We start from the raw sequence: 26,570 nt of genomic DNA on the forward strand, positions 1-26,570 counted from the left end.
GTGTCCTTCGCTCTCAAAGACAACGGCCTGGACGATCCCTTTCATCTCTGCAAGTGCTGTAGCGTGGCCACAAAGCAAAGAGACCGTATTTTTTCTGTGCCGGCAACTTTGCACTGGCTACCGTTTAGTTGCACATTTAATGAAACTTTTGTGCTTTAAGCCTTGCAAACGGAAATGATTGCAGCCAGGCAGCAGCAGGAAGGGCGTGTGTGTTGGCTCGTTGGTCTAGGGGTATGATTCTCGCTCAGGGTGCGAGTGGTCCCGGGTTCAAATCATGGACGAGCCCGCTCTCAGGCTTTGCTTTTAATCACTTCAGCCTGACCAGGGCAACCAGGATATTTCTTGGAAATTGGGGACAAAAGCAGTCAGAGTCGGGCCGGTTAGCTCAGTTGGTTAGAGCGTGGTGCTAATAACGCCAAGGTCGCGGGTTCGATCCCCGTACGGGCCGAGCTTTTGGTCTCTGCTCATCTCGAAAATGACGGGCGGTCTCCCAGAAATCTCTGCTGGACAAACCGCTTGATAACAGACCTGGCAGAAATAGCTCAGTTGGGAGAGCGTTAGACTGAAGATCTAAAGGTCCCTGGTTCGATCCCGGGTTTCGGCAGAGCAGCCTGGTCACCGTGTTTTTGGTCGACGGACTCCACTGACCAAATGCCAGCTCCTGTCAACCTGATTCCGCCTATTCTCATCGCTATCTGCCTTTCAGACGGCCAGGGACCAGGGCGTGTTGGTTCCATGGTGTAATGGTTAGCACTCTGGGCTTTGAATCCAGCGATCCGAGTTCAAATCTCGGTGGAACCTTTTCAGCTTGTTTTCCGGAAGGGCGGGAAAAAACTGAGCTGATGCGCAACCGCTGATGTGGTGGTGAAACTGGCACTCTAAAACCAAGGCGGTATCGGGGAAACGTGGGCTTAATAAGAAAAAGCTTCACTTGCTCTTTGCTGTCCACCTACTAGGCTGAATGACTAAACACCTCTGCTGCTCGGTAGTAAAAATCCACCCACGCCAAGGTTCCATGGTGCAATGGTTAGCACTCTGGACTCTGAATACAGCGATCCGAGTTCAAATTTCGGTGGGACCTGCTTTTGACAGGAATGTGTGCAGTACCGCGTCCGAAAAAACTTTTCCACAGCGCTCATCCAGGGAGTGCCCCTTTGAAGTGAGCGTAAAAGGCGTTACACAAAGTGGAGAATGCGGGCATCGATCCCGCTATCTCTCGCATGCTAAGCGAGCGCCCTACCATTTGAACTAATTCCCCTCGACGATGTGGAGAGACGGTGTCCTTCGCTCTCAAAGACAACGGCCTGGACGATCCCTTTCATCTCTGCAAGTGCTGTAGCGTGGCCACAAAGCAAAGAGACCATATTTTTTCTGTGCCGGCAACTTTGCATTGGCTACCGTTTAGTTGCACATTTAATGAAACTTTTGTGCTTTAAGCCTTGCAAACGCAAATGATTGCAGCCAGGCAGCAGCAGGAAGGGCGTGTGTGTTGGCTCGTTGGTCTAGGGGTATGATTCTCGCTTAGGGTGCGAGTGGTCCCGGGTTCAAATCATGGACGAGCCCGTTCTTAGGCTTTGCTTTTAATCACTTCAGCCTGACCAGGGCAACCAGGATATTTCTTGGAAATTGGGGACAAAAGCATTCAGAGTTGGGACGGTTAGCTCAGTTGGTTAGAGCGTGGTGCTAATAACGCCAAGGTCGCGGGTTCGATCCCCGTACGGGCCAAGCTTTTGGTCTCTGCTCATCTCGAAAATGATGGGCGGTCTCCCAGAAATCCCTGCTGGACAAACCGCTTGACAACAGACCTGGCCGAAATAGCTCAGTTGGGAGAGCGTTAGACTGAAGATCTAAAGGTCCCTGGTTCGATCCCGGGTTTCGGCAGAGCAGCCTGGTCACCGTGTTTTTGGTCGACGGATTCCACTGACCAAATGCCAGCTCCTGTCAACCTGATTCCGCCTATTCTCATCGCTATCTGCCTTTCAGACGGCCAGGGACCAGGGCGTGTTGGTTCCATGGTTTAATGGTTAGCACTCTGGGCTTTGAATCCAGCGATCCGAGTTCAAATCTCGGTGGAACCTTTTCAGCTTGTTTAGCGGAAGAACGGGAAAAAACAGAGCTGATGCGCAACCGCTGATGTGGTGGTGAAACTGGCACTCTAAAACCCAGGCGGTATCGGGGAAACGTGGGCTTAATAAGAAAAGGCTTCACTTGCTCTTTGCTGTCCACCTACTAGGCTGAATGACTAAACACCTCTGCTGCTCGGTGGTAAAAATCCACCCACGCCAAGGTTCCATGGTGCAATGGTCAGCACTCTGGACTCTGAATACAGCGATCCGAGTTCAAATTTCGGTGGGACCTGCTTTTGACAGGAATGTGTGCAGTACCGTGTCCGAAAAAACTTTTCCACAGCGCTCATCCAGGGAGTGCCCCTTTGAAGTGAGCGTAAAAGGCGTTACACAAAGTGGAGAATGCGGGCATCGATCCCGCTATCTCTCGCATGCTAAGCGAGCGCTCTACCATTTAAACTAATTCCCCTCCACGATGTGGAGAGACGGTGTCCTTCGCTCTCAAAGACAACGGCCTGGACGATCCCTTTCATCTCTGCAAGTGCTGTAGCGTGGCCACAAAGCAAAGAGACCGTATTTTTTCTGTGCCGGCAACTTTGCACTGGCTACCGTTTAGTTGCACATTTAATGAAACTTTTGTGCTTTAAGCCTTGCAAACGGAAATGATTGCAGCCAGGCAGCAGCAGGAAGGGCGTGTGTGTTGGCTCGTTGGTCTAGGGGAATGATTCTCGCTCAGGGTGCGAGTGGTCCCGGGTTCAAATCACGGACGAGCCCGTTCTCAGGCTTTGCTTTTAATCACTTCAGCCTGACCAGGGCAACCAGGATATTTCTTGGAAATTGGGGACAAAAGCAGTCAGAGTCGGGCCGGTTAGCTCAGTTGGTTAGAGCGTGGTGCTAATAACGCCAAGGTCGCGGGTTCGATCCCCGTACGGGCCAAGCTTTTGGTCTCTGCTCATCTCGAAAATGACGGGCGGTCTCCCAGAAATCCCTGCTGGACAAACCGCTTGATAACAGACCTGGCCGAAATAGCTCAGTTGGGAGAGCGTTAGACTGAAGATCTAAAGGTCCCTGGTTCGATCCCGGGTTTCGGCAGAGCAGCCTGGTCACCGTGTTTTTGGTCGACGGATTCCACTGACCAAATGCCAGCTCCTGTCAACCTGATTCCGCCTATTCTCATCGCTATCTGCCTTTCAGACGGCCAGGGACCAGGGCGTGTTGGTTCCATGGTTTAATGGTTAGCACTCTGGGCTTTGAATCCAGCGATCCGAGTTCAAATCTCGGTGGAACCTTTTCAGCTTGTTTAGCGGAAGGACGGGAAAAAACAGAGCTGATGCGCAACCGCTGATGTGGTGGTGAAACTGGCACTCTAAAACCCAGGCGGTATCGGGGAAACGTGGGCTTAATAAGAAAAAGCTTCACTTGCTCTTTGCTGTCCACCTACTAGGCTGAATGACTAAACACCTCTGCTGCTCGGTGGTAAAAATCCACCCACGCCAAGGTTCCATGGTGCAATGGTTAGCACTCTGGACTCTGAATACAGCGATCCGAGTTCAAATTTCGGTGGGACCTGCTTTTGACAGGAATGTGTGCAGTACCGTGTCCGAAAAAACTTTTCCACAGCGCTCATCCAGGGAGTGCCCCTTTGAAGTGAGCGTAAAAGGCGTTACACAAAGTGGAGAATGCGGGCATCGATCCCGCTATCTCTCGCATGCTAAGCGAACGCTCTACCATTTAAACTAATTCCCCTCCACGATGTGGAGAGACGGTGTCCTTCGCTCTCAAAGACAACGGCCTGGACGATCCCTTTCATCTCTGCAAGTGCTGTAGCGTGGCCACAAAGCAAAGAGACCGTATTTTTTCTGTGCCGGCAACTTTGCACTGGCTACCGTTTAGTTGCACATTTTATGAAACTTTTGTGCTTTAAGCCTTGCAAACGGAAATGATTGCAGCCAGGCAGCAGCAGGAAGGGCGTGTGTGTTGGCTCGTTGGTCTAGGGGTATGATTCTCGCTCAGGGTGCGAGTGGTCCCGGGTTCAAATCACGGACGAGCCCGTTCTCAGGCTTTGCTTTTAATCACTTCAGCCTGACCAGGGCAACCAGGATATTTCTTGGAAATTGGGGACAAAAGCAGTCAGAGTCGGGCCGGTTAGCTCAGTTGGTTAGAGCGTGGTGCTAATAACGCCAAGGTCGCGGGTTCGATCCCCGTACGGGCCAAGCTTTTGGTCTCTGCTCATCTCGAAAATGACGGGCGGTCTCCCAGAAATCCCTGCTGGACAAACCGCTTGATAACAGACCTGGCCGAAATAGCTCAGTTGGGAGAGCGTTAGACTGAAGATCTAAACGTCCCTGGTTCGATCCCGGGTTTCGGCAGAGCAGCCTGGTCACCGTGTTTTTGGTCGACGGATTCCACTGACCAAATGCCAGCTCCTGTCAACCTGATTCCGCCTATTCTCATCGCTATCTGCCTTTCAGACGGCCAGGGACCAGGGCGTGTTGGTTCCATGGTTTAATGGTTAGCACTCTGGGCTTTGAATCCAGCGATCCGAGTTCAAATCTCGGTGGAACCTTTTCAGCTTGTTTAGCGGAAGGACGGGAAAAAACAGAGCTGATGCGCAACCGCTGATGTGGTGGTGAAACTGGCACTCTAAAACCCAGGCGGTATCGGGGAAACGTGGGCTTAATAAGAAAAAGCTTCACTTGCTCTTTGCTGTCCACCTACTAGGCTGAATGACTAAACACCTCTGCTGCTCGGTGGTAAAAATCCACCCACGCCAAGGTTCCATGGTGCAATGGTTAGCACTCTGGACTCTGAATACAGCGATCCGAGTTCAAATTTCGGTGGGACCTGCTTTTGACAGGAATGTGTGCAGTACCGTGTCCGAAAAAACTTTTCCACAGCGCTCATCCAGGGAGTGCCCCTTTGAAGTGAGCGTAAAAGGCGTTACACAAAGTGGAGAATGCGGGCATCGATCCCGCTATCTCTCGCATGCTAAGCGAGCGCTCTACCATTTAAACTAATTCCCCTCCACGATGTGGAGAGACGGTGTCCTTCGCTCTCAAAGACAACGGCCTGGACGATCCCTTTCATCTCTGCAAGTGCTGTAGCGTGGTCACAAAGCAAAGAGACCGTATTTTTTCTGTGCCGGCAACTTTGCACTGGCTACCGTTTAGTTGCACATTTAATGAAACTTTTGTGCTTTAAGCCTTGCAAACGGAAATGATTGCAGCCAGGCAGCAGCAGGAAGGGCGTGTGTGTTGGCTCGTTGGTCTAGGGGTATGATTCTCGCTCAGGGTGCGAGTGGTCCCGGGTTCAAATCACGGACGAGCCCGTTCTCAGGCTTTGCTTTTAATCACTTCAGCCTGACCAGGGCAACCAGGATATTTCTTGGAAATTGGGGACAAAAGCAGTCAGAGTCGGGCCGGTTAGCTCAGTTGGTTAGAGCGTGGTGCTAATAACGCCAAGGTCGCGGGTTCGATCCCCGTACGGGCCAAGCTTTTGGTCTCTGCTCATCTCGAAAATGACGGGCGGTCTCCCAGAAATCCCTGCTGGACAAACCGCTTGATAACAGACCTGGCCGAAATAGCTCAGTTGGGAGAGCGTTAGACTGAAGATCTAAACGTCCCTGGTTCGATCCCGGGTTTCGGCAGAGCAGCCTGGTCACCGTGTTTTTGGTCGACGGACTCCACTGACCAAATGCCAGCTCCTGTCAACCTGATTCCGCCTATTCTCATCGCTATCTGCCTTTCAGACGGCCATGGAAAAGGGCGTGTTGGTTCCATGGTGTAATGGTTAACACTCTGGGCTTTGAATCCAGCGATCCGAGTTCAAATCTCGGTGGAACCTTTTCAGCTTGTTTTGCGGAAGGGCGGGAAAAAACTGAGCTGATGCGCAACCGCTGATGTGGTGGTGAAACTGGCACTCTAAAACCCAGGCGGTATCGGGGAAACGTGGGCTTAATAAGAAAAAGCTTCACTTGCTCTTTGCTGTCCACCTACTAGGCTGAATGACTAAACACCTCTGCTGCTCGGTGGTAAAAATCCACCCACGCCAAGGTTCCATGGTGCAATGGTTAGCACTCTGGACTCTGAATACAGCGATCCGAGTTCAAATTTCGGTGGGACCTGCTTTTGACAGGAATGTGTGCAGTACCGCGTCCGAAAAAACTTTTCCACAGCGCTCATCCAGGGAGTGCCCCTTTGAAGTGAGCGTAAAAGGCGTTACACAAAGTGGAGAATGCGGGCATCGATCCTGCTATCTCTCGCATGCTAAGCGAGCGCTCTACCATTTAAACTAATTCCCCTCCACGATGTGGAGAGACGGTGTCCTTCGCTCTCAAAGACAACGGCCTGGACGATCCCTTTCATCTCTGCAAGTGCTGTAGCGTGGCCACAAAGCAAAGAGACCGTATTTTTTCTGTGCCGGCAACTTTGCACTGGCTACCGTTTAGTTGCACATTTAATGAAACTTTTGTGCTTTAAGCCTTGCAAACGGAAATGATTGCAGCCAGGCAGCAGCAAGAAGGGCGTGTGTGTTGGCTCGTTGGTCTAGGGGTATGATTCTCGCTCAGGGTGCGAGTGGTCCCGGGTTCAAATCACGGACGAGCCCGTTCTCAGGCTTTGCTTTTAATCACTTCAGCCTGACCAGGGCAACCAGGATATTTCTTGGAAATTGGGGACAAAAGCAGTCAGAGTCGGGCCGGTTAGCTCAGTTGGTTAGAGCGTGGTGCTAATAACGCCAAGGTCGCGGGTTCGATCCCCGTACGGGCCAAGCTTTTGGTCTCTGCTCATCTCGAAAATGACGGGCTGTCTCCCAGAAATCTCTGCTGGACAAACCGCTTGATAACAGACCTGGCCGAAATAGCTCAGTTGGGAGAGCGTTAGACTGAAGATCTAAAGGTCCCTGGTTCGATCCCGGGTTTCGGCAGAGCAGCCTGGTCGCCGTGTTTTTGGTCGACGGATTCCACTGACCAAATGCCAGCTCCTGTCAACCTGATTCCGCCTATTCTCATCGCTATCTGCCTTTCAGACGGCCAGGGACCAGGGCGTGTTGGTTCCATGGTGTAATGGTTAGCACTCTGGGCTTTGAATCCAGCGATCCGAGTTCAAATCTCGGTGGAACCTTTTCAGCTTGTTTTGCGGAAGGGCGGGAAAAAACAGAGCTGATGCGCAACCGCTGATGTGGTGGTGAAACTGGCACTCTAAAACCCAGGCGGTATCGGGGAAACGTGGGCTTAATAAGAAAAAGCTTCACTTGCTCTTTGCTGTCCACCTACTAGGCTGAATGACTAAAAACCTCTGCTGCTCGGTGGTAAAAATCCACCCACGCCAAGGTTCCATGGTGCAATGGTTAGCACTCTGGACTCTGAATACAGCGATCCGAGTTCAAATTTCGGTGGGACCTGCTTTTGACAGGAATGTGTGCAGTACCGCGTCCGAAAAAACTTTTCCACAGCGCTCATCCAGGGAGTGCCCCTTTGAAGTGAGCGTAAAAGGCGTTACACAAAGTGGAGAATGCGGGCATCGATCCTGCTATCTCTCGCATGCTAAGCGAGCGCTCTACCATTTAAACTAATTCCCCTCCACGATGTGGAGAGACGGTGTCCTTCGCTCTCAAAGACAACGGCCTGGACGATCCCTTTCATCTCTGCAAGTGCTGTAGCGTGGCCACAAAGCAAAGAGACCGTATTTTTTCTGTGCCGGCAACTTTGCACTGGCTACCGTTTAGTTGCACATTTAATGAAACTTTTGTGCTTTAAGCCTTGCAAACGGAAATGATTGCAGCCAGGCAGCAGCAAGAAGGGCATGTGTGTTGGCTCGTTGGTCTAGGGGTATGATTCTCGCTCAGGGTGCGAGTGGTCCCGGGTTCAAATCACGGACGAGCCCGTTCTCAGGCTTTGCTTTTAATCACTTCAGCCTGACCAGGGCAACCAGGATATTTCTTGGAAATTGGGGACAAAAGCAGTCAGAGTCGGGCCGGTTAGCTCAGTTGGTTAGAGCGTGGTGCTAATAACGCCAAGGTCGCGGGTTCGATCCCCGTACGGGCCAAGCTTTTGGTCTCTGCTCATCTCGAAAATGACGGGCGGTCTCCCAGAAATCTCTGCTGGACAAACCGCTTGGTAACAGACCTGGCCGAAATAGCTCAGTTGGGAGAGCGTTAGACTGAAGATCTAAAGGTCCCTGGTTCGATCCCGGGTTTCGGCAGAGCAGCCTGGTCGCCGTGTTTTTGGTCGACGGACTCCACTGACCAAATGCCAGCTCCTGTCAACCTGATTCCGCCTATTCTCATCGCTATCTGCCTTTCAGACGGCCATGGAAAAGGGCGTGTTGGTTCCATTGTGTAATGGTTAGCACTCTGGGCTTTGAATCCAGCGATCCGAGTTCAAATCTCGGTGGAACCTTTTCAGCTTGTTTTGCGGAAGGGCGGGAAAAAACTGAGCTGATGCACAACCGCTGATGTGGTGGTGAAACTGGCACTCTAAAACCCAGGCGGTATCGGGGAAACGTGGGCTTAATAAGAAAAAGCTTCACTTGCTCTTTGCTGTCCACCTACTAGGCTGAATGACTAAACACCTCTGCTGCTCGGTGGTAAAAATCCACCCACGCCAAGGTTCCATGGTGCAATGGTTAGCACTCTGGACTCTGAATACAGCGATCCGAGTTCAAATTTCGGTGGGACCTGCTTTTGACAGGAATGTGTGCAGTACCGTGTCCGAAAAAACTTTTCCACAGCGCTCATCCAGGGAGTGCCCCTTTGAAGTGAGCGTAAAAGGCGTTACACAAAGTGGAGAATGCGGGCATCGATCCCGCTATCTCTCGCATGCTAAGCGAGCGCTCTACCATTTAAACTAATTCCCCTCCACGATGTGGAGAGACGGTGTCCTTCGCTCTCAAAGACAACGGCCTGGACGATCCCTTTCATCTCTGCAAGTGCTGTAGCGTGGCCACAAAGCAAAGAGACCGTATTTTTTCTGTGCCGGCAACTTTGCACTGGCTACCGTTTAGTTGCACATTTAATGAAACTTTTGTGCTTTAAGCCTTGCAAACGGAAATGATTGCAGCCAGGCAGCAGCAGGAAGGGCGTGTGTGTTGGCTCGTTGGTCTAGGGGTATGATTCTCGCTCAGGGTGCGAGTGGTCCCGGGTTCAAATCATGGACGAGCCCGTTCTCAGGCTTTGCTTTTAATCACTTCAGCCTGACCAGGGCAACCAGGATATTTCTTGGAAATTGGGGACAAAAGCAGTCAGAGTCGGGCCGGTTAGCTCAGTTGGTTAGAGCGTGGTGCTAATAACGCCAAGGTCGCGGGTTCGATCCCCGTACGGGCCAAGCTTTTGGTCTCTGCTCATCTCGAAAATGACGGGCGGTCTCCCAGAAATCTCTGCTGGACAAACCGCTTGATAACAGACCTGGCCGAAATAGCTCAGTTGGGAGAGCGTTAGACTGAAGATCTAAAGGTCCCTGGTTCGATCCCGGGTTTCGGCAGAGCAGCCTGGTCACCGTGTTTTTGGTCGACGGACTCCACTGACCAAATGCCTGCTCCTGTCAACCTGATTCCGCCTATTCTCATCGCTATCTGCCTTTCAGACGGCCAGGGACCAGGGCGTGTTGGTTCCATGGTGTAATGGTTAGCACTCTGGGCTTTGAATCCAGCGATCCGAGTTCAAATCTCGGTGGAACCTTTTCAGCTTGTTTAGCGGAAGGACGGGAAAAAACAGAGCTGATGCGCAACCGCTGATGTGGTGGTGAAACTGGCACTCTAAAACCCAGGCGGTATCGGGGAAACGTGGGCTTAATAAGAAAAAGCTTCACTTGCTCTTTGCTGTCCACCTACTAGGCTGAATGACTAAACACCTCTGCTGCTCGGTGGTAAAAATCCACCCACGCCAAGGTTCCATGGTGCAATGGTTAGCACTCTGGACTCTGAATACAGCGATCCGAGTTCAAATTTCGGTGGGACCTGCTTTTGACAGGAATGTGTGCAGTACCGTGTCCGAAAAAACTTTTCCACAGCGCTCATCCAGGGAGTGCCCCTTTGAAGTGAGCGTAAAAGGCGTTACACAAAGTGGAGAATGCGGGCATCGATCCCGCTATCTCTCGCATGCTAAGCGAGCGCTCTACCATTTAAACTAATTCCCCTCCACGATGTGGAGAGACGGTGTCCTTCGCTCTCAAAGACAACGGCCTGGACGATCCCTTTCATCTCTGCAAGTGCTGTAGCGTGGCCACAAAGCAAAGAGACCGTATTTTTTCTGTGCCGGCAACTTTGCACTGGCTACCGTTTAGTTGCACATTTAATGAAACTTTTGTGCTTTAAGCCTTGCAAACGGAAATGATTGCAGCCAGGCAGCAGCAGGAAGGGCGTGTGTGTTGGCTCGTTGGTCTAGGGGTATGATTCTCGCTCAGGGTGCGAGTGGTCCCGGGTTCAAATCACGGACGAGCCCGTTCTCAGGCTTTGCTTTTAATCACTTCAGCCTGACCAGGGCAACCAGGATATTTCTTGGAAATTGGGGACAAAAGCAGTCAGAGTCGGGCCGGTTAGCTCAGTTGGTTAGAGCGTGGTGCTAATAACGCCAAGGTCGCGGGTTCGATCCCCGTACGGGCCAAGCTTTTGGTCTCTGCTCATCTCGAAAATGACGGGCGGTCTCCCAGAAATCTCTGCTGGACAAACCGCTTGATAACAGACCTGGCCGAAATAGCTCAGTTGGGAGAGCGTTAGACTGAAGATCTAAAGGTCCCTGGTTCGATCCCGGGTTTCGGCAGAGCAGCCTGGTCGCCGTGTTTTTGGTCGACGGACTCCACTGACCAAATGCCAGCTCCTGTCAACCTGATTTCCAAGAAATATCCTGGTTGCCCTGGTCAGGCTGAAGTGATTAAAAGCAAAGCCTGAGAACGGGCTCGTCCATGATTTGAACCCGGGACCACTCGCACCCTGAGCGAGAATCATACCCCTAGACCAACTTTTGGCGTTACACAAAGTGGAGAATGCGGGCATCGATCCCGCTATCTCTCGCATGCTAAGCGAGCGCTCTACCATTTGAACTAATTCCCCTCCACGATGTGGAGAGACGGTGTCCTTCGCTCTCAAAGACAACGGCCTGGACGATCCCTTTCATCTCTGCAAGTGCTGTAGCGTGGCCACAAAGCAAAGAGACCGTATTTTTTCTGTGCCGGCAACTTTGCACTGGCTACCGTTTAGTTGCACATTTAATGAAACTTTTGTGCTTTAAGCCTTGCAAACGGAAATGATTGCAGCCAGGCAGCAGCAGGAAGGGCGTGTGTGTTGGCTCGTTGGTCTAGGGGTATGATTCTCGCTCAGAGACCAAAGCTTTTGGTCTCTGCTCATCTCGAAAATGACGGGCGGTCTCCCAGAAATCCCTGCTGGACAAACCGCTTGATAACAGACCTGGCCGAAATAGCTCAGTTTGGAGAGCGTTAGACTGAAGATCTAAAGGTCCCTGGTTCGATCCCGGGTTTCGGCAGAGCAGCCTGGTCACCGTGTTTTTGGTCGACGGATTCCACTGACCAAATGCCAGCTCCTGTCAACCTGATTCCGCCTATTCTCATCGCTATCTGCCTTTCAGACGGCCAGGGACCAGGGCGTGTTGGTTCCATGGTGTAATGGTTAGCACTCTGGGCTTTGAATCCAGCGATCCGAGTTCAAATCTCGGTGGAACCTTTTCAGCTTGTTTAGCGGAAGGACGGGAAAAAACAGAGCTGATGCGCAACCGCTGATGTGGTGGTGAAACTGGCACTCTAAAACCCAGGCGGTATCGGGGAAACGTGGGCTTAATAAGAAAAAGCTTCACTTGCTCTTTGCTGTCCACCTACTAGGCTGAATGACTAAACACCTCTGCTGCTCGGTGGTAAAAATCCACCCACGCCAAGGTTCCATGGTGCAATGGTTAGCACTCTGGACTCTGAATACAGCGATCCGAGTTCAAATTTCGGTGGGACCTGCTTTTGACAGGAATGTGTGCAGTACCGTGTCCGAAAAAACTTTTCCACAGCGCTCATCCAGGGAGTGCCCCTTTGAAGTGAGCGTAAAAGGCACAAAGTGGAGAATGCGGGCATCGATCCCGCTATCTCTCGCATGCTAAGCGAGCGCTCTACCATTTGAACTAATTCCCCTCCACGATGTGGAGAGACGGTGTCCTTCGCTCTCAAAGACAACGGCCTGGACGATCCCTTTCATCTCTGCAAGTGCTGTAGCGTGGCCACAAAGCAAAGAGACCGTATTTTTTCTGTGCCGGCAACTTTGCACTGGCTACCGTTTAGTTGCACATTTAATGAAACTTTTGTGCTTTAAGCCTTGCAAACGGAAATGATTGCAGCCAGGCAGCAGCAAGAAGGGCGTGTGTGTTGGCTCGTTGGTCTAGGGGTATGATTCTCGCTCAGGGTGCGAGTGGTCCCGGGTTCAAATCATGGACGAGCCCGTTCTCAGGCTTTGCTTTTAATCACTTCAGCCTGACCAGGGCAACCAGGATATTTCTTGGAAATTGGGGACAAAAGCAGTCAGAGTCGGGCCGGTTAGCTCAGTTGGTTAGAGTGTGGTGCTAATAACGCCAAGGTCGCGGGTTCGATCCCCGTACGGGCCAAGCTTTTGGTCTCTGCTCATCTCGAAAATGACGGGCGGTCTCCCAGAAATCCCTGCTGGACAAACCGCTTGATAACAGACCTGGCCGAAATAGCTCAGTTGGGAGAGCGTTAGACTGAAGATCTAAAGGTCCCTGGTTCGATCCCGGGTTTCGGCAGAGCAGCCTGGTCACCGTGTTTTTGGTCGACGGATTCCACTGACCAAATGCCAGCTCCTGTCAACCTGATTCCGCCTATTCTCATCGCTATCTGCCTTTCAGACGGCCAGGGACCAGGGCGTGTTGGTTCCATGGTGTAATGGTTAGCACTCTGGGCTTTGAATCCAGCGATCCGAGTTCAAATCTCGGTGGAACCTTTTCAGCTTGTTTAGCGGAAGGACGGGAAAAAACAGAGCTGATGCGCAACCGCTGATGTGGTGGTGAAACTGGCACTCTAAAACCCAGGCGGTATCGGGGAAACGTGGGCTTAATAAGAAAAAGCTTCACTTGCTCTTTGCTGTCCACTTACTAGGCTGAATGACTAAACACCTCTGCTGCTCGGTGGTAAAAATCCACCCACGCCAAGGTTCCATGGTGCAATGGTTAGCACTCTGGACTCTGAATACAGCGATCCGAGTTCAAATTTCGGTGGGACCTGCTTTTGACAGGAATGTGTGCAGTACCGTGTCCGAAAAAACTTTTCCACAGCGCTCATCCAGGAAGTGCCCCTTTGAAGTGAGCGTAAAAGGCACAAAGTGGAGAATGCGGGCATCGATCCCGCTATCTCTCGCATGCTAAGCGAGCGCTCTACCATTTGAACTAATTCCCCTCCACGATGTGGAGAGACGGTGTCCTTCGCTCTCAAAGACAACGGCCTGGAAGATCCCTTTCATCTCTGCAAGTGCTGTAGCGTGGCCACAAAGCAAAGAGACCGTATTTTTTCTGTGCCGGCAACTTTGCACTGGCTACCGTTTAGTTGCACATTTAATGAAACTTTTGTGCTTTAAGCCTTGCAAACGGAAATGATTGCAGCCAGGCAGCAGCAGGAAGGGCGTGTGTGTTGGCTCGTTGGTCTAGGGGTATGATTCTCGCTCAGGGTGCGAGTGGTCCCGGGTTCAAATCATGGACGAGCCCGTTCTCAGGCTTTGCTTTTAATCACTTCAGCCTGACCAGGGCAACCAGGATATTTCTTGGAAATTGGGGACAAAAGCATTCAGAGTTGGGACGGTTAGCTCAGTTGGTTAGAGCGTGGTGCTAATAACGCCAAGGTCGCGGGTTCGATCCCCGTACGGGCCAAGCTTTTGGTCTCTGCTCATCTCGAAAATGACGGGCGGTCTCCCAGAAATCCCTGCTGGACAAACCGCTTGATAACAGACCTGGCCGAAATAGCTCAGTTGGGAGAGCGTTAGACTGAAGATCTAAAGGTCCCTGGTTCGATCCCGGGTTTCGGCAAAGCAGCCTGGTCACCGTGTTTTTGGTCGACGGATTCCACTGACCAAATGCCAGCTCCTGTCAACCTGATTCCGCCTATTCTCATCGCTATCTGCCTTTCAGACGGCCAGGGACCAGGGCGTGTTGGTTCCATGGTGTAATGGTTAGCACTCTGGGCTTTGAATCCAGCGATCCGAGTTCAAATCTCGGTGGAACCTTTTCAGCTTGTTTAGCGGAAGGACGGGAAACAACAGAGCTGATGCGCAACCGCTGATGTGGTGGTGAAACTGGCACTCTAAAACCCAGGCGGTATCGGGGAAACGTGGGCTTAATAAGAAAAAGCTTCACTTGCTCTTTGCTGTCCACCTACTAGGCTGAATGACTAAACACCTCTGCTGCTCGGTGGTAAAAATCCACCCACGCCAAGGTTCCATGGTGCAATGGTTAGCACTCTGGACTCTGAATACAGCGATCCGAGTTCAAATTTCGGTGGGACCTGCTTTTGACAGGAATGTGTGCAGTACCGCGTCCGAAAAAACTTTTCCACAGCGCTCATCCAGGGAGTGCCCCTTTGAAGTGAGCGTAAAAGGCGTTACACAAAGTGGAGAATGCGGGCATCGATCCCGCTATCTCTCGCATGCTAAGCGAGCGCTCTACCATTTAAACTAATTCCCCTCCACGATGTGGAGAGACGGTGTCCTTCGCTCTCAAAGACAACGGCCTGGACGATCCCTTTCATCTCTGCAAGTGCTGTAGCGTGGCCACAAAGCAAAGAGACCGTATTTTTTCTGTGCCGGCAACTTTGCACTGGCTACCGTTTAGTTGCACATTTAATGAAACTTTTGTGCTTTAAGCCTTGCAAACGGAAATGATTGCAGCCAGGCAGCAGCAAGAAGGGCGTGTGTGTTGGCTCGTTGGTCTAGGGGTATGATTCTCGCTCAGGGTGCGAGTGGTCCCGGGTTCAAATCACGGACGAGCCCGTTCTCAGGCTTTGCTTTTAATCACTTCAGCCTGACCAGGGCAACCAGGATATTTCTTGGAAATTGGGGACAAAAGCAGTCAGAGTCGGGCCGGTTAGCTCAGTTGGTTAGAGCGTGGTGCTAATAACGCCAAGGTCGCGGGTTCGATCCCCGTACGGGCCAAGCTTTTGGTCTCTGCTCATCTCGAAAATGACGGGCGGTCTCCCAGAAATCTCTGCTGGACAAACCGCTTGGTAACAGACCTGGCCGAAATAGCTCAGTTGGGAGAGCGTTAGACTGAAGATCTAAAGGTCCCTGGTTCGATCCCGGGTTTCGGCAGAGCAGCCTGGTCACCGTGTTTTTGGTCGACGGACTCCACTGACCAAATGCCTGCTCCTGTCAACCTGATTCCGCCTATTCTCATCGCTATCTGCCTTTCAGACGGCCAGGGACCAGGGCGTGTTGGTTCCATGGTGTAATGGTTAGCACTCTGGGCTTTGAATCCAGCGATCTGAGTTCAAATCTCGGTGGAACCTTTTCAGCTTGTTTAGCGGAAGGACGGGAAAAAACAGAGCTGATGCGCAACCGCTGATGTGGTGGTGAAACTGGCACTCTAAAACCCAGGCGGTATCGGGGAAACGTGGGCTTAATAAGAAAAAGCTTCACTTGCTCTTTGCTGTCCACCTACTAGGCTGAATGACTAAACACCTCTGCTGCTCGGTGGTAAAAATCCACCCACGCCAAGGTTCCATGGTGCAATGGTTAGCACTCTGGACTCTGAATACAGCGATCCGAGTTCAAATTTCGGTGGGACCTGCTTTTGACAGGAATGTGTGCAGTACCGTGTCCGAAAAAACTTTTCCACAGCGCTCATCCAGGGAGTGCCCCTTTGAAGTGAGCGTAAAAGGCGTTACACAAAGTGGAGAATGCGGGCATCGATCCCGCTATCTCTCGCATGCTAAGCGAGCGCTCTACCATTTAAACTAATTCCCCTCCACGATGTGGAGAGACGGTGTCCTTCGCTCTCAAAGACAACGGCCTGGACGATCCCTTTCATCTCTGCAAGTGCTGTAGCGTGGCCACAAAGCAAAGAGACCGTATTTTTTCTGTGCCGGCAACTTTGCACTGGCTACCGTTTAGTTGCACATTTAATGAAACTTTTGTGCTTTAAGCCTTGCAAACGGAAATGATTGCAGCCAGGCAGCAGCAGGAAGGGCGTGTGTGTTGGCTCGTTGGTCTAGGGGTATGATTCTCGCTCAGGGTGCGAGTGGTCCCGGGTTCAAATCACGGACGAGCCCGTTCTCAGGCTTTGCTTTTAATCACTTCAGCCTGACCAGGGCAACCAGGATATTTCTTGGAAATTGGGGACAAAAGCAGTCAGAGTCGGGCCGGTTAGCTCAGTTGGTTAGAGCGTGGTGCTAATAACGCCAAGGTCGCGGGTTCGATCCCCGTACGGGCCAAGCTTTTGGTCTCTGCTCATCTCGAAAATGACGGGCGGTCTCCCAGAAATCTGTGCTGGACAAACCGCTTGATAACAGACCTGGCCGAAATAGCTCAGTTGGGAGAGCGTTAGACTGAAGATCTAAAGGTCCCTGGTTCGATCCCGGGTTTCGGCAGAGCAGCCTGGTCGCCGTGTTTTTGGTCGACGGACTCCACTGACCAAATGCCAGCTCCTGTCAACCTGATTTCCAAGAAATATCCTGGTTGCCCTGGTCAGGCTGAAGTGATTAAAAGCAAAGCCTGAGAACGGGCTCGTCCATGATTTGAACCCGGGACCACTCGCACCCTGAGCGAGAATCATACCCCTAGACCAACTTTTGGCGTTACACAAAGTGGAGAATGCGGGCATCGATCCCGCTATCTCTCGCATGCTAAGCGAGCGCTCTACCATTTGAACTAATTCCCCTCCACGATGTGGAGAGACGGTGTCCTTCGCTCTCAAAGACAACGGCCTGGACGATCCCTTTCATCTCTGCAAGTGCTGTAGCGTGGCCACAAAGCAAAGAGACCGTATTTTTTCTGTGCCGGCAACTTTGCACTGGCTACCGTTTAGTTGCACATTTAATGAAACTTTTGTGCTTTAAGCCTTGCAAACGGAAATGATTGCAGCCAGGCAGCAGCAGGAAGGGCGTGTGTGTTGGCTCGTTGGTCTAGGGGTATGATTCTCGCTCAGAGACCAAAGCTTTTGGTCTCTGCTCATCTCGAAAATGACGGGCGGTCTCCCAGAAATCCCTGCTGGACAAACCGCTTGATAACAGACCTGGCCGAAATAGCTCAGTTTGGAGAGCGTTAGACTGAAGATCTAAAGGTCCCTGGTTCGATCCCGGGTTTCGGCAGAGCAGCCTGGTCACCGTGTTTTTGGTCGACGGATTCCACTGACCAAATGCCAGCTCCTGTCAACCTGATTCCGCCTATTCTCATCGCTATCTGCCTTTCAGACGGCCAGGGACCAGGGCGTGTTGGTTCCATGGTGTAATGGTTAGCACTCTGGGCTTTGAATCCAGCGATCCGAGTTCAAATCTCGGTGGAACCTTTTCAGCTTGTTTAGCGGAAGGACGGGAAAAAACAGAGCTGATGCGCAACCGCTGATGTGGTGGTGAAACTGGCACTCTAAAACCCAGGCGGTATCGGGGAAACGTGGGCTTAATAAGAAAAAGCTTCACTTGCTCTTTGCTGTCCACCTACTAGGCTGAATGACTAAACACCTCTGCTGCTCGGTGGTAAAAATCCACCCACGCCAAGGTTCCATGGTGCAATGGTTAGCACTCTGGACTCTGAATACAGCGATCCGAGTTCAAATTTCGGTGGGACCTGCTTTTGACAGGAATGTGTGCAGTACCGTGTCCGAAAAAACTTTTCCACAGCGCTCATCCAGGGAGTGCCCCTTTGAAGTGAGCGTAAAAGGCGTTACACAAAGTGGAGAATGCGGGCATCGATCCCGCTATCTCTCGCATGCTAAGCGAGCGCTCTACCATTTGAACTAATTCCCCTCCACGATGTGGAGAGACGGTGTCCTTCGCTCTCAAAGACAACGGCCTGGACGATCCCTTTCATCTCTGCAAGTGCTGTAGCGTGGCCACAAAGCAAAGAGACCGTATTTTTTCTGTGCCGGCAACTTTGCACTGGCTACCGTTTAGTTGCACATTTAATGAAACTTTTGTGCTTTAAGCCTTGCAAACGGAAATGATTGCAGCCAGGCAGCAGCAGGAAGGGCGTGTGTGTTGGCTCGTTGGTCTAGGGGTATGATTCTCGCTCAGGGTGCGAGTGGTCCCGGGTTCAAATCATGGACGAGCCCGTTCTCAGGCTTTGCTTTTAATCACTTCAGCCTGACCAGGGCAACCAGGATATTTCTTGGAAATTGGGGACAAAAGCAGTCAGAGTCGGGCCGGTTAGCTCAGTTGGTTAGAGCGTGGTGCTAATAACGCCAAGGTCGCGGGTTCGATCCCCGTACGGGCCAAGCTTTTGGTCTCTGCTCATCTCGAAAATGACGGGCGGTCTCCCAGAAATCTCTGCTGGACAAACCGCTTGATAACAGACCTGGCCGAAATAGCTCAGTTGGGAGAGCGTTAGACTGAAGATCTAAAGGTCCCTGGTTCGATCCCGGGTTTCGGCAGAGCAGCCTGGTCACCGTGTTTTTGGTCGACGGACTCCACTGACCAAATGCCTGCTCCTGTCAACCTGATTCCGCCTATTCTCATCGCTATCTGCCTTTCAGACGGCCAGGGACCAGGGCGTGTTGGTTCCATGGTGTAATGGTTAGCACTCTGGGCTTTGAATCCAGCGATCCGAGTTCAAATCTCGGTGGAACCTTTTCAGCTTGTTTAGCGGAAGGACGGGAAAAAACAGAGCTGATGCGCAACCGCTGATGTGGTGGTGAAACTGGCACTCTAAAACCCAGGCGGTATCGGGGAAACGTGGGCTTAATAAGAAAAAGCTTCACTTGCTCTTTGCTGTCCACCTACTAGGCTGAATGACTAAACACCTCTGCTGCTCGGTGGTAAAAATCCACCCACGCCAAGGTTCCATGGTGCAATGGTTAGCACTCTGGACTCTGAATACAGCGATCCGAGTTCAAATTTCGGTGGGACCTGCTTTTGACAGGAATGTGTGCAGTACCGTGTCCGAAAAAACTTTTCCACAGCGCTCATCCAGGGAGTGCCCCTTTGAAGTGAGCGTAAAAGGCGTTACACAAAGTGGAGAATGCGGGCATCGATCCCGCTATCTCTCGCATGCTAAGCGAGCGCTCTACCATTTAAACTAATTCCCCTCCACGATGTGGAGAGACGGTGTCCTTCGCTCTCAAAGACAACGGCCTGGACGATCCCTTTCATCTCTGCAAGTGCTGTAGCGTGGCCACAAAGCAAAGAGACCGTATTTTTTCTGTGCCGGCAACTTTGCACTGGCTACCGTTTAGTTGCACATTTAATGAAACTTTTGTGCTTTAAGCCTTGCAAACGGAAATGATTGCAGCCAGGCAGCAGCAGGAAGGGCGTGTGTGTTGGCTCGTTGGTCTAGGGGTATGATTCTCGCTCAGGGTGCGAGTGGTCCCGGGTTCAAATCACGGACGAGCCCGTTCTCAGGCTTTGCTTTTAATCACTTCAGCCTGACCAGGGCAACCAGGATATTTCTTGGAAATTGGGGACAAAAGCAGTCAGAGTCGGGCCGGTTAGCTCAGTTGGTTAGAGCGTGGTGCTAATAACGCCAAGGTTGCGGGTTCGATCCCCGTACGGGCCAAGCTTTTGGTCTCTGCTCATCTCGAAAATGACGGGCGGTCTCCCAGAAATCTCTGCTGGACAAACCGCTTGATAACAGACCTGGCCGAAATAGCTCAGTTGGGAGAGCGTTAGACTGAAGATCTAAAGGTCCCTGGTTCGATCCCGGGTTTCGGCAGAGCAGCCTGGTCGCCGTGTTTTTGGTCGACGGACTCCACTGACCAAATGCCAGCTCCTGTCAACCTGATTTCCAAGAAATATCCTGGTTGCCCTGGTCAGGCTGAAGTGATTAAAAGCAAAGCCTGAGAACGGGCTCGTCCATGATTTGAACCCGGGACCACTCGCACCCTGAGCGAGAATCATACCCCTAGACCAACTTTTGGCGTTACACAAAGTGGAGAATGCGGGCATCGATCCCGCTATCTCTCGCATGCTAAGCGAGCGCTCTACCATTTGAACTAATTCCCCTCCACGATGTGGAGAGACGGTGTCCTTCGCTCTCAAAGACAACGGCCTGGACGATCCCTTTCATCTCTGCAAGTGCTGTAGCGTGGCCACAAAGCAAAGAGACCGTATTTTTTCTGTGCCGGCAACTTTGCACTGGCTACCGTTTAGTTGCACATTTAATGAAACTTTTGTGCTTTAAGCCTTGCAAACGGAAATGATTGCAGCCAGGCAGCAGCAGGAAGGGCGTGTGTGTTGGCTCGTTGGTCTAGGGGTATGATTCTCGCTCAGAGACCAAAGCTTTTGGTCTCTGCTCATCTCGAAAATGACGGGCGGTCTCCCAGAAATCCCTGCTGGACAAACCGCTTGATAACAGACCTGGCCGAAATAGCTCAGTTTGGAGAGCGTTAGACTGAAGATCTAAAGGTCCCTGGTTCGATCCCGGGTTTCGGCAGAGCAGCCTGGTCACCGTGTTTTTGGTCGACGGATTCCACTGACCAAATGCCAGCTCCTGTCAACCTGATTCCGCCTATTCTCATCGCTATCTGCCTTTCAGACGGCCAGGGACCAGGGCGTGTTGGTTCCATGGTGTAATGGTTAGCACTCTGGGCTTTGAATCCAGCGATCCGAGTTCAAATCTCGGTGGAACCTTTTCAGCTTGTTTAGCGGAAGGACGGGAAAAAACAGAGCTGATGCGCAACCGCTGATGTGGTGGTGAAACTGGCACTCTAAAACCCAGGCGGTATCGGGGAAACGTGGGCTTAATAAGAAAAAGCTTCACTTGCTCTTTGCTGTCCACCTACTAGGCTGAATGACTAAACACCTCTGCTGCTCGGTGGTAAAAATCCACCCACGCCAAGGTTCCATGGTGCAATGGTTAGCACTCTGGACTCTGAATACAGCGATCCGAGTTCAAATTTCGGTGGGACCTGCTTTTGACAGGAATGTGTGCAGTACCGTGTCCGAAAAAACTTTTCCACAGCGCTCATCCAGGGAGTGCCCCTTTGAAGTGAGCGTAAAAGGCACAAAGTGGAGAATGCGGGCATCGATCCCGCTATCTCTCGCATGCTAAGCGAGCGCTCTACCATTTGAACTAATTCCCCTCCACGATGTGGAGAGACGGTGTCCTTCGCTCTCAAAGACAACGGCCTGGACGATCCCTTTCATCTCTGCAAGTGCTGTAGCGTGGCCACAAAGCAAAGAGACCGTATTTTTTCTGTGCCGGCAACTTTGCACTGGCTACCGTTTAGTTGCACATTTAATGAAACTTTTGTGCTTTAAGCCTTGCAAACGGAAATGATTGCAGCCAGGCAGCAGCAAGAAGGGCGTGTGTGTTGGCTCGTTGGTCTAGGGGTATGATTCTCGCTCAGGGTGCGAGTGGTCCCGGGTTCAAATCATGGACGAGCCCGTTCTCAGGCTTTGCTTTTAATCACTTCAGCCTGACCAGGGCAACCAGGATATTTCTTGGAAATTGGGGACAAAAGCAGTCAGAGTCGGGCCGGTTAGCTCAGTTGGTTAGAGTGTGGTGCTAATAACGCCAAGGTCGCGGGTTCGATCCCCGTACGGGCCAAGCTTTTGGTCTCTGCTCATCTCGAAAATGACGGGCGGTCTCCCAGAAATCCCTGCTGGACAAACCGCTTGATAACAGACCTGGCCGAAATAGCTCAGTTGGGAGAGCGTTAGACTGAAGATCTAAAGGTCCCTGGTTCGATCCCGGGTTTCGGCAGAGCAGCCTGGTCACCGTGTTTTTGGTCGACGGATTCCACTGACCAAATGCCAGCTCCTGTCAACCTGATTCCGCCTATTCTCATCGCTATCTGCCTTTCAGACGGCCAGGGACCAGGGCGTGTTGGTTCCATGGTGTAATGGTTAGCACTCTGGGCTTTGAATCCAGCGATCCGAGTTCAAATCTCGGTGGAACCTTTTCAGCTTGTTTAGCGGAAGGACGGGAAAAAACAGAGCTGATGCGCAACCGCTGATGTGGTGGTGAAACTGGCACTCTAAAACCCAGGCGGTATCGGGGAAACGTGGGCTTAATAAGAAAAAGCTTCACTTGCTCTTTGCTGTCCACTTACTAGGCTGAATGACTAAACACCTCTGCTGCTCGGTGGTAAAAATCCACCCACGCCAAGGTTCCATGGTGCAATGGTTAGCACTCTGGACTCTGAATACAGCGATCCGAGTTCAAATTTCGGTGGGACCTGCTTTTGACAGGAATGTGTGCAGTACCGTGTCCGAAAAAACTTTTCCACAGCGCTCATCCAGGAAGTGCCCCTTTGAAGTGAGCGTAAAAGGCACAAAGTGGAGAATGCGGGCATCGATCCCGCTATCTCTCGCATGCTAAGCGAGCGCTCTACCATTTGAACTAATTCCCCTCCACGATGTGGAGAGACGGTGTCCTTCGCTCTCAAAGACAACGGCCTGGAAGATCCCTTTCATCTCTGCAAGTGCTGTAGCGTGGCCACAAAGCAAAGAGACCGTATTTTTTCTGTGCCGGCAACTTTGCACTGGCTACCGTTTAGTTGCACATTTAATGAAACTTTTGTGCTTTAAGCCTTGCAAACGGAAATGATTGCAGCCAGGCAGCAGCAGGAAGGGAGTGTGTGTTGGCTCGTTGGTCTAGGGGTATGATTCTCGCTCAGGGTGCGAGTGGTCCCGGGTTCAAATCATGGACGAGCCCGTTCTCAGGCTTTGCTTTTAATCACTTCAGCCTGACCAGGGCAACCAGGATATTTCTTGGAAATTGGGGACAAAAGCATTCAGAGTTGGGACGGTTAGCTCAGTTGGTTAGAGCGTGGTGCTAATAACGCCAAGGTCGCGGGTTCGATCCCCGTACGGGCCAAGCTTTTGGTCTCTGCTCATCTCGAAAATGACGGGCGGTCTCCCAGAAATCCCTGCTGGACAAACCGCTTGATAACAGACCTGGCCGAAATAGCTCAGTTGGGAGAGCGTTAGACTGAAGATCTAAAGGTCCCTGGTTCGATCCCGGGTTTCGGCAAAGCAGCCTGGTCACCGTGTTTTTGGTCGACGGATTCCACTGACCAAATGCCAGCTCCTGTCAACCTGATTCCGCCTATTCTCATCGCTATCTGCCTTTCAGACGGCCAGGGACCAGGGCGTGTTGGTTCCATGGTGTAATGGTTAGCACTCTGGGCTTTGAATCCAGCGATCCGAGTTCAAATCTCGGTGGAACCTTTTCAGCTTGTTTAGCGGAAGGACGGGAAACAACAGAGCTGATGCGCAACCGCTGATGTGGTGGTGAAACTGGCACTCTAAAACCCAGGCGGTATCGGGGAAACGTGGGCTTAATAAGAAAAAGCTTCACTTGCTCTTTGCTGTCCACCTACTAGGCTGAATGACTAAACACCTCTGCTGCTCGGTGGTAAAAATCCACCCACGCCAAGGTTCCATGGTGCAATGGTTAGCACTCTGGACTCTGAATACAGCGATCCGAGTTCAAATTTCGGTGGGACCTGCTTTTGACAGGAATGTGTGCAGTACCGCGTCCGAAAAAACTTTTCCACAGCGCTCATCCAGGGAGTGCCCCTTTGAAGTGAGCGTAAAAGGCGTTACACAAAGTGGAGAATGCGGGCATCGATCCCGCTATCTCTCGCATGCTAAGCGAGCGCTCTACCATTTGAACTAATTCCCCTCCACGATGTGGAGAGACGGTGTCCTTCGCTCTCAAAGACAACGGCCTGGACGATCCCTTTCATCTCTGCAAGTGCTGTAGCGTGGCCACAAAGCAAAGAGACCGTATTTTTTCTGTGCCGGCAACTTTGCACTGGCTACCGTTTAGTTGCACATTTAATGAAACTTTTGTGCTTTAAGCCTTGCAAACGGAAATGATTGCAGCCAGGCAGCAGCAGGAAGGGCGTGTGTGTTGGCTCGTTGGTCTAGGGGTATGATTCTCGCTCAGGGTGCGAGTGGTCCCGGGTTCAAATCACGGACGAGCCCGTTCTCAGGCTTTGCTTTTAATCACTTCAGCCTGACCAGGGCAACCAGGATATTTCTTGGAAATTGGGGACAAAAGCAGTCAGAGTCGGGCCGGTTAGCTCAGTTGGTTAGAGCGTGGTGCTAATAACGCCAAGGTCGCGGGTTCGATCCCCGTACGGGCCAAGCTTTTGGTCTCTGCTCATCTCGAAAATGACGGGCGGTCTCCCAGAAATCTCTGCTGGACAAACCGCTTGATAACAGACCTGGCCGAAATAGCTCAGTTGGGAGAGCGTTAGACTGAAGATCTAAAGGTCCCTGGTTCGATCCCGGGTTTCGGCAGAGCAGCCTGGTCGCCGTGTTTTTGGTCGACGGACTCCACTGACCAAATGCCAGCTCCTGTCAACCTGATTTCCAAGAAATATCCTGGTTGCCCTGGTCAGGCTGAAGTGATTAAAAGCAAAGCCTGAGAACGGGCTCGTCCATGATTTGAACCCGGGACCACTCGCACCCTGAGCGAGAATCATACCCCTAGACCAACTTTTGGCGTTACACAAAGTGGAGAATGCGGGCATCGATCCCGCTATCTCTCGCATGCTAAGCGAGCGCTCTACCATTTGAACTAATTCCCCTCCACGATGTGGAGAGACGGTGTCCTTCGCTCTCAAAGACAACGGCCTGGACGATCCCTTTCATCTCTGCAAGTGCTGTAGCGTGGCCACAAAGCAAAGAGACCGTATTTTTTCTGTGCCGGCAACTTTGCACTGGCTACCGTTTAGTTGCACATTTAATGAAACTTTTGTGCTTTAAGCCTTGCAAACGGAAATGATTGCAGCCAGGCAGCAGCAGGAAGGGCGTGTGTGTTGGCTCGTTGGTCTAGGGGTATGATTCTCGCTCAGAGACCAAAGCTTTTGGTCTCTGCTCATCTCGAAAATGACGGGCGGTCTCCCAGAAATCCCTGCTGGACAAACCGCTTGATAACAGACCTGGCCGAAATAGCTCAGTTTGGAGAGCGTTAGACTGAAGATCTAAAGGTCCCTGGTTCGATCCCGGGTTTCGGCAGAGCAGCCTGGTCACCGTGTTTTTGGTCGACGGATTCCACTGACCAAATGCCAGCTCCTGTCAACCTGATTCCGCCTATTCTCATCGCTATCTGCCTTTCAGACGGCCAGGGACCAGGGCGTGTTGGTTCCATGGTGTAATGGTTAGCACTCTGGGCTTTGAATCCAGCGATCCGAGTTCAAATCTCGGTGGAACCTTTTCAGCTTGTTTAGCGGAAGGACGGGAAAAAACAGAGCTGATGCGCAACCGCTGATGTGGTGGTGAAACTGGCACTCTAAAACCCAGGCGGTATCGGGGAAACGTGGGCTTAATAAGAAAAAGCTTCACTTGCTCTTTGCTGTCCACCTACTAGGCTGAATGACTAAACACCTCTGCTGCTCGGTGGTAAAAATCCACCCACGCCAAGGTTCCATGGTGCAATGGTTAGCACTCTGGACTCTGAATACAGCGATCCGAGTTCAAATTTCGGTGGGACCTGCTTTTGACAGGAATGTGTGCAGTACCGTGTCCGAAAAAACTTTTCCACAGCGCTCATCCAGGGAGTGCCCCTTTGAAGTGAGCGTAAAAGGCACAAAGTGGAGAATGCGGGCATCGATCCCGCTATCTCTCGCATGCTAAGCGAGCGCTCTACCATTTGAACTAATTCCCCTCCACGATGTGGAGAGACGGTGTCCTTCGCTCTCAAAGACAACGGCCTGGACGATCCCTTTCATCTCTGCAAGTGCTGTAGCGTGGCCACAAAGCAAAGAGACCGTATTTTTTCTGTGCCGGCAACTTTGCACTGGCTACCGTTTAGTTGCACATTTAATGAAACTTTTGTGCTTTAAGCCTTGCAAACGGAAATGATTGCAGCCAGGCAGCAGCAAGAAGGGCGTGTGTGTTGGCTCGTTGGTCTAGGGGTATGATTCTCGCTCAGGGTGCGAGTGGTCCCGGGTTCAAATCATGGACGAGCCCGTTCTCAGGCTTTGCTTTTAATCACTTCAGCCTGACCAGGGCAACCAGGATATTTCTTGGAAATTGGGGACAAAAGCAGTCAGAGTCGGGCCGGTTAGCTCAGTTGGTTAGAGTGTGGTGCTAATAACGCCAAGGTCGCGGGTTCGATCCCCGTACGGGCCAAGCTTTTGGTCTCTGCTCATCTCGAAAATGACGGGCGGTCTCCCAGAAATCCCTGCTGGACAAACCGCTTGATAACAGACCTGGCCGAAATAGCTCAGTTGGGAGAGCGTTAGACTGAAGATCTAAAGGTCCCTGGTTCGATCCCGGGTTTCGGCAGAGCAGCCTGGTCACCGTGTTTTTGGTCGACGGATTCCACTGACCAAATGCCAGCTCCTGTCAACCTGATTCCGCCTATTCTCATCGCTATCTGCCTTTCAGACGGCCAGGGACCAGGGCGTGTT

At 51.7% G+C, this 26,570-nt stretch overlaps 1 long non-coding RNA gene and 51 other non-coding genes across 52 annotated transcripts in view; 51 read left to right on the top strand and 1 right to left on the bottom strand.

Moving 5' to 3' along the window:
• LOC148966930 (uncharacterized) overlaps positions 1-26,570 on the bottom strand; it is a 461,761-nt gene that overhangs the window by 339,660 nt on the left and 95,531 nt on the right. The window lies entirely within an intron of this gene.
• Positions 375-448, top strand: trnai-aau (transfer RNA isoleucine (anticodon AAU)). Its single transcript has one exon. It is a non-coding gene; the product is annotated as a tRNA-Ile (tRNA).
• Positions 532-604, top strand: trnaf-gaa (transfer RNA phenylalanine (anticodon GAA)). The gene has a single exon. It is a non-coding gene; the product is annotated as a tRNA-Phe (tRNA).
• On the top strand, positions 730-801 carry trnaq-uug (transfer RNA glutamine (anticodon UUG)). The gene has a single exon. It is a non-coding gene; the product is annotated as a tRNA-Gln (tRNA).
• trnai-aau (transfer RNA isoleucine (anticodon AAU)) lies at positions 1,652-1,725 on the top strand. The gene has a single exon. It is a non-coding gene; the product is annotated as a tRNA-Ile (tRNA).
• Positions 1,809-1,881, top strand: trnaf-gaa (transfer RNA phenylalanine (anticodon GAA)). The gene has a single exon. It is a non-coding gene; the product is annotated as a tRNA-Phe (tRNA).
• Positions 2,929-3,002, top strand: trnai-aau (transfer RNA isoleucine (anticodon AAU)). Its single transcript has one exon. It is a non-coding gene; the product is annotated as a tRNA-Ile (tRNA).
• Positions 3,086-3,158, top strand: trnaf-gaa (transfer RNA phenylalanine (anticodon GAA)). Its single transcript has one exon. It is a non-coding gene; the product is annotated as a tRNA-Phe (tRNA).
• trnai-aau (transfer RNA isoleucine (anticodon AAU)) lies at positions 4,206-4,279 on the top strand. Its single transcript has one exon. It is a non-coding gene; the product is annotated as a tRNA-Ile (tRNA).
• On the top strand, positions 4,363-4,435 carry trnaf-gaa (transfer RNA phenylalanine (anticodon GAA)). The gene has a single exon. It is a non-coding gene; the product is annotated as a tRNA-Phe (tRNA).
• Positions 5,483-5,556, top strand: trnai-aau (transfer RNA isoleucine (anticodon AAU)). Its single transcript has one exon. It is a non-coding gene; the product is annotated as a tRNA-Ile (tRNA).
• Positions 5,640-5,712, top strand: trnaf-gaa (transfer RNA phenylalanine (anticodon GAA)). The gene has a single exon. It is a non-coding gene; the product is annotated as a tRNA-Phe (tRNA).
• Positions 5,838-5,909, top strand: trnaq-uug (transfer RNA glutamine (anticodon UUG)). The gene has a single exon. It is a non-coding gene; the product is annotated as a tRNA-Gln (tRNA).
• On the top strand, positions 6,760-6,833 carry trnai-aau (transfer RNA isoleucine (anticodon AAU)). The gene has a single exon. It is a non-coding gene; the product is annotated as a tRNA-Ile (tRNA).
• trnaf-gaa (transfer RNA phenylalanine (anticodon GAA)) lies at positions 6,917-6,989 on the top strand. The gene has a single exon. It is a non-coding gene; the product is annotated as a tRNA-Phe (tRNA).
• Positions 7,115-7,186, top strand: trnaq-uug (transfer RNA glutamine (anticodon UUG)). The gene has a single exon. It is a non-coding gene; the product is annotated as a tRNA-Gln (tRNA).
• Positions 8,037-8,110, top strand: trnai-aau (transfer RNA isoleucine (anticodon AAU)). Its single transcript has one exon. It is a non-coding gene; the product is annotated as a tRNA-Ile (tRNA).
• trnaf-gaa (transfer RNA phenylalanine (anticodon GAA)) lies at positions 8,194-8,266 on the top strand. The gene has a single exon. It is a non-coding gene; the product is annotated as a tRNA-Phe (tRNA).
• On the top strand, positions 9,314-9,387 carry trnai-aau (transfer RNA isoleucine (anticodon AAU)). Its single transcript has one exon. It is a non-coding gene; the product is annotated as a tRNA-Ile (tRNA).
• trnaf-gaa (transfer RNA phenylalanine (anticodon GAA)) lies at positions 9,471-9,543 on the top strand. The gene has a single exon. It is a non-coding gene; the product is annotated as a tRNA-Phe (tRNA).
• On the top strand, positions 9,669-9,740 carry trnaq-uug (transfer RNA glutamine (anticodon UUG)). The gene has a single exon. It is a non-coding gene; the product is annotated as a tRNA-Gln (tRNA).
• trnai-aau (transfer RNA isoleucine (anticodon AAU)) lies at positions 10,591-10,664 on the top strand. Its single transcript has one exon. It is a non-coding gene; the product is annotated as a tRNA-Ile (tRNA).
• trnaf-gaa (transfer RNA phenylalanine (anticodon GAA)) lies at positions 10,748-10,820 on the top strand. The gene has a single exon. It is a non-coding gene; the product is annotated as a tRNA-Phe (tRNA).
• Positions 11,666-11,737, top strand: trnaq-uug (transfer RNA glutamine (anticodon UUG)). The gene has a single exon. It is a non-coding gene; the product is annotated as a tRNA-Gln (tRNA).
• On the top strand, positions 12,583-12,656 carry trnai-aau (transfer RNA isoleucine (anticodon AAU)). The gene has a single exon. It is a non-coding gene; the product is annotated as a tRNA-Ile (tRNA).
• On the top strand, positions 12,740-12,812 carry trnaf-gaa (transfer RNA phenylalanine (anticodon GAA)). The gene has a single exon. It is a non-coding gene; the product is annotated as a tRNA-Phe (tRNA).
• Positions 12,938-13,009, top strand: trnaq-uug (transfer RNA glutamine (anticodon UUG)). The gene has a single exon. It is a non-coding gene; the product is annotated as a tRNA-Gln (tRNA).
• Positions 13,855-13,928, top strand: trnai-aau (transfer RNA isoleucine (anticodon AAU)). Its single transcript has one exon. It is a non-coding gene; the product is annotated as a tRNA-Ile (tRNA).
• On the top strand, positions 14,012-14,084 carry trnaf-gaa (transfer RNA phenylalanine (anticodon GAA)). Its single transcript has one exon. It is a non-coding gene; the product is annotated as a tRNA-Phe (tRNA).
• Positions 14,210-14,281, top strand: trnaq-uug (transfer RNA glutamine (anticodon UUG)). Its single transcript has one exon. It is a non-coding gene; the product is annotated as a tRNA-Gln (tRNA).
• Positions 15,132-15,205, top strand: trnai-aau (transfer RNA isoleucine (anticodon AAU)). Its single transcript has one exon. It is a non-coding gene; the product is annotated as a tRNA-Ile (tRNA).
• On the top strand, positions 15,289-15,361 carry trnaf-gaa (transfer RNA phenylalanine (anticodon GAA)). The gene has a single exon. It is a non-coding gene; the product is annotated as a tRNA-Phe (tRNA).
• trnai-aau (transfer RNA isoleucine (anticodon AAU)) lies at positions 16,409-16,482 on the top strand. Its single transcript has one exon. It is a non-coding gene; the product is annotated as a tRNA-Ile (tRNA).
• On the top strand, positions 16,566-16,638 carry trnaf-gaa (transfer RNA phenylalanine (anticodon GAA)). Its single transcript has one exon. It is a non-coding gene; the product is annotated as a tRNA-Phe (tRNA).
• trnaq-uug (transfer RNA glutamine (anticodon UUG)) lies at positions 17,484-17,555 on the top strand. Its single transcript has one exon. It is a non-coding gene; the product is annotated as a tRNA-Gln (tRNA).
• Positions 18,406-18,479, top strand: trnai-aau (transfer RNA isoleucine (anticodon AAU)). Its single transcript has one exon. It is a non-coding gene; the product is annotated as a tRNA-Ile (tRNA).
• On the top strand, positions 18,563-18,635 carry trnaf-gaa (transfer RNA phenylalanine (anticodon GAA)). The gene has a single exon. It is a non-coding gene; the product is annotated as a tRNA-Phe (tRNA).
• On the top strand, positions 18,761-18,832 carry trnaq-uug (transfer RNA glutamine (anticodon UUG)). The gene has a single exon. It is a non-coding gene; the product is annotated as a tRNA-Gln (tRNA).
• On the top strand, positions 19,683-19,756 carry trnai-aau (transfer RNA isoleucine (anticodon AAU)). Its single transcript has one exon. It is a non-coding gene; the product is annotated as a tRNA-Ile (tRNA).
• trnaf-gaa (transfer RNA phenylalanine (anticodon GAA)) lies at positions 19,840-19,912 on the top strand. Its single transcript has one exon. It is a non-coding gene; the product is annotated as a tRNA-Phe (tRNA).
• On the top strand, positions 20,758-20,829 carry trnaq-uug (transfer RNA glutamine (anticodon UUG)). Its single transcript has one exon. It is a non-coding gene; the product is annotated as a tRNA-Gln (tRNA).
• Positions 21,675-21,748, top strand: trnai-aau (transfer RNA isoleucine (anticodon AAU)). The gene has a single exon. It is a non-coding gene; the product is annotated as a tRNA-Ile (tRNA).
• trnaf-gaa (transfer RNA phenylalanine (anticodon GAA)) lies at positions 21,832-21,904 on the top strand. The gene has a single exon. It is a non-coding gene; the product is annotated as a tRNA-Phe (tRNA).
• trnaq-uug (transfer RNA glutamine (anticodon UUG)) lies at positions 22,030-22,101 on the top strand. The gene has a single exon. It is a non-coding gene; the product is annotated as a tRNA-Gln (tRNA).
• On the top strand, positions 22,947-23,020 carry trnai-aau (transfer RNA isoleucine (anticodon AAU)). Its single transcript has one exon. It is a non-coding gene; the product is annotated as a tRNA-Ile (tRNA).
• trnaf-gaa (transfer RNA phenylalanine (anticodon GAA)) lies at positions 23,104-23,176 on the top strand. Its single transcript has one exon. It is a non-coding gene; the product is annotated as a tRNA-Phe (tRNA).
• On the top strand, positions 23,302-23,373 carry trnaq-uug (transfer RNA glutamine (anticodon UUG)). The gene has a single exon. It is a non-coding gene; the product is annotated as a tRNA-Gln (tRNA).
• trnai-aau (transfer RNA isoleucine (anticodon AAU)) lies at positions 24,224-24,297 on the top strand. Its single transcript has one exon. It is a non-coding gene; the product is annotated as a tRNA-Ile (tRNA).
• Positions 24,381-24,453, top strand: trnaf-gaa (transfer RNA phenylalanine (anticodon GAA)). The gene has a single exon. It is a non-coding gene; the product is annotated as a tRNA-Phe (tRNA).
• On the top strand, positions 25,299-25,370 carry trnaq-uug (transfer RNA glutamine (anticodon UUG)). The gene has a single exon. It is a non-coding gene; the product is annotated as a tRNA-Gln (tRNA).
• trnai-aau (transfer RNA isoleucine (anticodon AAU)) lies at positions 26,216-26,289 on the top strand. Its single transcript has one exon. It is a non-coding gene; the product is annotated as a tRNA-Ile (tRNA).
• trnaf-gaa (transfer RNA phenylalanine (anticodon GAA)) lies at positions 26,373-26,445 on the top strand. Its single transcript has one exon. It is a non-coding gene; the product is annotated as a tRNA-Phe (tRNA).

This window comes from Pimephales promelas, chromosome 24 (genome assembly GCF_988280905.1).
Source record: "Pimephales promelas chromosome 24, fPimPro1.hap1.1, whole genome shotgun sequence".
Taxonomy (NCBI): domain Eukaryota; kingdom Metazoa; phylum Chordata; class Actinopteri; order Cypriniformes; family Leuciscidae; genus Pimephales; species Pimephales promelas.